The following is a 7,098-nucleotide window of genomic DNA, read 5'->3' as shown; positions in this document are numbered from 1 at the left end:
ACTTAAGATAGCTGGGGTTTGGGAAGGATAAGCTATGTGGACATTAAAGTCACCAATGAATAATTAGATAATCCTCTGTTATATGTTAATGGTATTATTTGCAGCTCTATTTTTAAGAGCAAAAATCTGGTTTGTGTGTGTGTACCTGGAGACAACCAATGGAGATTGGTTGGATATTGCAGAGAATAGTTTTACAATGAAACACCATGCAGCTTTTAAGAATAATTATAGTTATTGGTACAGTATAGTCCTGAAGATACACTCATGCTAAATTTCATGAAGAATGAAAATCAGGTAACAAAGTAGTGTGTGTGTGTATGTGTGTTTGTAGGTATGTGTGTATGTGTGAATGTATATATATATACACAAAATTCCACAAATTCATATATATATATATATATATTATATAAAATGCATATAAATATTTATTAAAATATAAATATATAATTATATAATATATATTATATAAATATGACATACATATTTATTCCTAAACAATATAAATTTTTTATATCTGGATAATAGGATGATGCTATTTTTTGTTTTCTTGAGTTTTTTTTAGTGTGTGTGTGTTTTTCAACAAGTACGAATAATTTGTATCATATAAGTTAAAAACAACAGTAACACTTGGAGAAAAAAAATTATGGTGACCAGTAGTCCCAGTCAAACTGAGATGGCTGGTCACACTATGAAATACTTATACTCTTTCCTCCATCCTTCCCATTAAGTGGACAAATGACAAAATAGACTGTCTTGGAGTCCTGTACAGAAGGACATGATAGAAGTGGAAGACATCATTATTATTCCGGAAACATACATTTTTTTTTGCTGCAAAAATCCAGGGATGAAGTCAACATATTTGGTTGATAATCCCCTTCACATGTGCATGTTAGTTTGGCTTTCATTTCCATCTGCAGGGAGGCAGCTGTTACTGTCAGGCCTTTGCACTATGTTTCCAAAGCTTTAAGAACCATACAAGGGCAGGAATATTCTGGGAATGAAGTTGGATGAGCTTAAGGAAAAATAGCTCACCCGCATTGTTACCTAGAAATGGACACCCTCCCTTTCCCTCTGTCTCAGTCTCTTGCTCTCCTGGTTTCTGTCCTGTGTGTACCAGGCGGAGAGCCTGGAATGAACATCAGTGTGCCTGCCTGGTACGCACACCAGCCAGACAGGAGCCTCTCACCCCATTGTTGGTAAGTGCTCTCTGTTAAACAATGTTTAATGTCATTTAAGGAGTTTAATGGCATATTATTGGAAATATTACAAAGACAAGAGGGGAAAAAAATGTCCTCCCTCTTATATTTTCCAGACCTGTCACAAGCACACTCATCCCAAGACCTGAGACCTATAGCTACAGAAGCCTTGTTCACTTTTGTTTTGTTTACTGAAATTATATATACTCTACTTCTGTCCTGAAAGAATTGAGTTGCCCATATCTCCATTTGAAGAAGGCTCCCAGCCCCCTCTCAAACACATGTAAGGGAAGCCTAGATGCTAAACTCTGCCATGTGTAGAGGAATCCAAGAGCAAACAAGAAATACCAGTGCCTCAGCCCTACCCTAGAACAATTAAATAAAAATCTCTGGATCATAGGCATTGGGATATTTAAGTATTTCACCAGGTGATTCTAATGTACAGTTTGATCCAGTTCCTTCTCATATCTCAGCTCATTACTTGATGCACTCATTCATTCATTCATTAATAATTAACGTAATAATATCCTCTAGGAGTCCAGCACTATGCTATGCCCTATGGAAGACAGAAAAGAAGTGGAAGGTACAGTTCTGAACTACAGGAGAGTTATAACCCAGTGAAAGAAACAAGATGAATACACAGGCAAAGTGCCCTATAAAAGATGAAATTGGTGTAAGTGAGAGTAACCGGGGGATACTTTATTTAGAAGGTAGTGTTTAACAATATAAGAATTTAAGTCATAAAGCCAAGAGACCCTGGCTTGAGTCCTAACTCCACCATACCTAACTCTGTAAAGCTATGCAAGTTATTTTCTTCTTTGAGACTTTTTTTTTCTCATTTACAAATTGTCCTCTAAAGTTCATGAAGTCCAGCTTAAATAATATATGGGAACAAGCTTTTGTAAACTTTCAAGTTCTACAAGATGTTTTAATTGTTAGTGACTGTATACTTAATATAGGGACACATTTTCTATAATCCATTCCCAACCTGGCTTTCTAAGCTTATGTTCAAATTTCTAGCTTCAAAACCTAGGCTCTTTCTTTTACTTGCGTATTCATCTATTGCTGAACTGCCTGATCCATTCTTCTTACCTAAAACCTTCCATGTTTATTCCCATAATCACATTTTTGCTGATGCTGTTTCCTCCTGGGAGTATCTCTTGCTCCCAACTCCTTAATCCTTACTCAACTTTCCCAACTCAATTTACTGATCAGCTTATATATCAAAGTGTGTTCTAACTATGCAAACTCACACTAATCTCTCTCTCCCGGGAAATTATAGCCAATAACGTATTGCATCATAATATGCCTATGTCTTATTTTTCACATGTTTACACCTTATTTCACCGTTTTGTAAATTCCTTGAAGAACAGGTACCATCAAGGGTTACATTGCTTTGCTCAAGTATAAAGACTTGTGACATTTACAGGTTCAAATCATGCTTAAAGAAGGAAGGAAGGAGGGAAGGAGGGAAGGAGGGATGGAAGGAAGGAAGGAAGGAAGGAAGGAAGGAAGGAAGGAAGGAAGGAAGGAAGGAAAGAAGGAAGGGAGGAAGGAAGGAAGGGAGGAAGGAAGGGATGATGGAAGATAAAAGGAGGAATGGAAAGAAGAATTCTTTTTCATGTACTGAGATTCCTAAATTCTTAATCCTTCATATAGTTGCTTTAGCATCCACACAGTTTTAGACGATGAACTAAAACATCTGAAGTTTTAGTAGTTGAAACATCTACATGCTGCCCTTCACAAATAACTGGAACAGCCTCTTTCTGTAAATATATTTACCTATTCTTTCCTTGGCAGAACTTGCCTCCTCCTCCAGTTTGATATTTTAAGCTTCAGTTATACAGGGCTTAAATGAGGCTTATTTCTTCTAACTCTACTTCTCTCCCTTGTTTTGAGAATGAGGAGGGGGAAGTCTAGTGATAGTTTCCTGGCAAAATTATTTGCGATGCCTGCTCTTGATCAATGCTGCTCTCAGACCAGGCTGGAACCCTGCATTTGAGGTCCTGTCTGTCATCCAGCCACAGTCTCCTCATCCGACAAGTCATCCTTGGGACCAGGATATGTGCTCAACTGAATCCCATGTCCCCGTCTAGATCATATTCTAAGACCTTGTAATTTAACCAAACGGCAACAGGCCTATGTCCAGGGCCTCCATATGCCTTGTTCCTGGGTTTATTTTTCCACTGTCAGTGTGCACCCCCATAAAAGTGCCCAGAAAAGGCATCTGTGAGCCATGTGGACAGAACTTGGACATAAAAGTTGAGACTCCCATATGTAGTATGTGAAGCATAAGTAGGTAGAAAGAGAATTGGCTAGGAGTCTATACAATAACATTCCAGGTTCTGCGGGGTCTAAGAATACTAATTCAGATCTGGCTTCCAGGTCATAATAAATGTATTTGAGTGAAGGTAGTGGGTTAAGAACATACTTTATGTAGACTTTAGTATCTAGATTTTACACTTCGTAAGTCTTTAAGCATATAGAAACCTCTGTTTCTACTCTATTCACAAGTCCCACAAATTAAGAACAAGCTTAAACTTGAAAATAAACTGTCTTTTTAAAGCATCCACCCTCCTCACTTTTTCTTGTTAATTTAAAAATCAACATTAGTGATAAATACTTTACCAAAAATTAAATATATCAGTTTAAAGTGTACAATTCAGTGAGTTTCGACAAATACATAGACTTGTGTAATCTTCATGCCAATCAAGATATGTCATATTTCCATAACCTCCAAAATTTCACTCATTCCCTTTTGTTGTCAATTGTCCCTCACTCATGATCCAGAAAACTACTGATTTACTTTCTATCACTATAGATGCATTTTGCATGTTCAAGAATTTCATCTAATTTGAATCACATGGTATTTATTCTTTTGTATATAGAATGTCTCACTCAGAATAATGCTTTTAAAATTTGTCCATGTTGTTCCATGTAAAATAGCTCATTCCTTTTTGTTATTGATCTATAGTCCATGGAATAAATGTACCATATCTGTAATCTATTCACCTGTTAATTTTCAGTGTTTGGCTATTATAAATAAAGTTGCCATGAACATTATTTTATAAGACCTTATGTGGACAAATAAATGCCTCGTGGTGTAATTGGTGAGTTATATATTTAGCTTTATAAGAGATCGTTAAGTACTTTTCAAAGTGGTTCAACTATTTTATACTCCCAGAATAATGTGTAGGCATTCAGTGATTCTAAATTTTGTCAAAATTTGGTATTGTCAGTCTTTTTAACTTTAGTAGGTATACAGTGGTAACATTGTGGTTTAAACTTGTATTTGCCTGAAGTCAAATGATATTGAGCAACTCTTCATGTTTCTATTGGCCATTATTATATCTTTCTTTGTGAAATATCTGTTCATGTATTTTTCCTATTTTAAAAATTTGTGCTTTTTAAATTATTACTGAGTTGTGAGAGTTTTTTTTTTTTATATATATCCTGGATATAAAAGTCCCTTGCCCATGTGCTATAAATATATTTCCCCATTGAAAGGGTTGTCTTTGAATTTTCTTAGTGTGTCTTTCAAAGAGCAGAAATTTAAAATTTTGATGAAGTCCAAATTATAATTTTTATGTTTCAGCTTTTTTGTGCCTTGTCTAAAAAAAAATGCCTATCCCAAAATACAAATATTTTTCTATGCATTTTTCCTGTGAGTTTTATAGTTTTAGTATTGTCTGCCCTTTCTGTCATTTCCAGATCTGCTTCTATTGATTGATTTTTCTCTTTATTATAGGTCACATATATTTCCATTTTTTTTTTGCTTGTTTATTTCTTTTTTTTTTTACTGGATGCTTGACATTGTAAATGTTACATTTTTGAATACTGAATTTTGTTGCTTTCTTTTAAAGAATGTTGAGTTTAGTTTGGTCAGGCAGTTAAATTATGTGAAATCCTCTTAAACCTATAAATTTTGTTAAGGTGTGTCTAGAATAGCTTTCAATCTATATCTATTTTATTCCTACTATTAAAATGTGAACTTTCTAAGTTCTCTCTAATCTGTCTGGTTAGAACTTGAGCATATCCTATTCTCTCTGGGAATTATTCAGCTTGTAGCTCTCCATTACACAATTTTTTTTTTCATGACATTTGTACATTGCTCAGCCTTACCTTATCCAACAAGTGCATACTTAATATTCAGCAACCTGTTCATAAGAACTTCCATGCTGGTTTCTAGAGTTCTTAATCTGTGTAATTCCCTCCACTCTCTGGTACTCTGGATTAAACCTTAGCCTCACAAAACTCTGATTGCTGTACCTTCAACTTAGCAGGACAACTGTACTCTGCATGTGTTCCCATCTCTGCATTGTGTTCTAAAAATTGTCCCCAAGTGCTTCTCAGCCTTTTGGCTAAGATCAAGTGTAGTATCTGTTCTTATCAGTAAAAATTGTCCCCAAGCAGAAAGTCAAGGCAATAGTAGAGTTCACCTAGTTTGTTTCCCTTCCCGCATAGTTCTCTACTGCTTTTTACAGTTGTTTCATATATTTTTTGAGTTTTCTATCCTTTTATGCCAGGAGGGCAAGTCCCGGACTAATGACTGTATCATGGTTGGAAACAAAAGTTACTTCACTTGGGGCTTCCCTGGTGGCGCAGTGGTTGAGAGTCCGCCTGCTGATGCAGGGAACGTGGGTTCGTGCCCTGGTCCGGGAAAATCCCACATGCCATGGAGTGGCTAGGCCCGTGAGCCATGGCCACTGAGCCTGTGCATCTGGAGCCTGTGCTCTGCAACGGGAGAGGTCACAACAGTGAGAGGCCTGCGTACCGCAAAAAAAAAAAAAAAGTTACCTCACTTTGATTTTAATTTGTTCACATTTCTGATGTTATATGTTGACTGGCAGTGTCTATGACTTCTCTTTTGGAAATCTTTTCTGAAATTTCCTCCCCAGTCCTGCCAGAAAAAGAGGTTCAATAGGGTGTACAATTATGTCCAAAAAAAAAAAAAAATTGGGATACACTTTGACTAGAGTGATTGATAAACTTTAATTCCAAGAAATAGAAAATAGTATCCACACTTTTAGGAATCCAGAACAATATTTGAATGTAGGGAATAGAGACTGGCCAGCTCTGTGTTAAATACCTTAAAGTTTGGCAAAAGCTGTTTAGTTGCTGTCAGCTTCTTGGCTTTTCTGACACACCTCTACCCACTAACTCAGGGACCCAGTATTCTCTGACTCTTCTCATCTTTCTGCTTCAAAGTGTGTTACCTAGTAAATGTAAAATAAAATTTTTATGAGATGCTAATGACTCATAAAACTCAATATGCTATTCTAAAAATTTTAGAAAATCTAAAACCTTAAATTGAAAGAATGAATTACTAACAGTGTGAATTCAGGCCTCTGTCAAAGGGGTGGAAAAGAATATGGAAAGATTAGATCTCTCCTAGCACAACTTATATAGACTAAGATGGAGGCCACTCTACCTACATCCCACCAGAGCTAGCATAGGAGGGACAAAATAAGCATTCTAACGAAGGTCTAAGAAGAAACAAAAAGCACCTACTATTTCACATCTTCAATCACCGCACAGTCTGCAAAGCATAGCCTAGCCTTGCAATAACCTCCACTCTGCCCCTCCCCCGCCCATTAGCTGGAACCAGTGAATTATGGTGAAAGACAGGAGCCCTCCAGCGTCTAGGGTGGAAATGACTTTAATTTCATCAGAGCCCTGGAGAAGAGACTATTAAAAGAGTTAATGGAACAAACTTCTGAATAGATGGGTCAGGCTGTGACAAACCAAAGTCTTTTTTTGATTTAAGAAGGAAAAAGAAAGCTAGAGATACAGACCTTGTAGCTCTGATGGCCTCTGAGTCCCCTGTCAAATCAATTCTAAATGCAGTAGAGTCCTGATAATTTAATGAAGGACTCAAGAGGTGATGTGGTGAATTTGGTCA

General features: G+C 36.5%; 1 pseudogene; it reads left to right on the top strand.

Annotated features, from left to right (window-relative positions):
* The first annotated feature begins 5,537 nt into the window (after positions 1 to 5,537).
* LOC137220385 (U2 spliceosomal RNA) lies at positions 5,538 to 5,714 on the top strand (annotated as a pseudogene).
* The last annotated feature ends 1,384 nt before the right edge of the window (positions 5,715 to 7,098 follow it).

This window comes from Pseudorca crassidens, chromosome 2 (assembly GCF_039906515.1).
Source record: "Pseudorca crassidens isolate mPseCra1 chromosome 2, mPseCra1.hap1, whole genome shotgun sequence".
Lineage (NCBI taxonomy): Eukaryota > Metazoa > Chordata > Mammalia > Artiodactyla > Delphinidae > Pseudorca > Pseudorca crassidens.
This window is presented reverse-complemented; position numbering and strand designations above follow the sequence as displayed.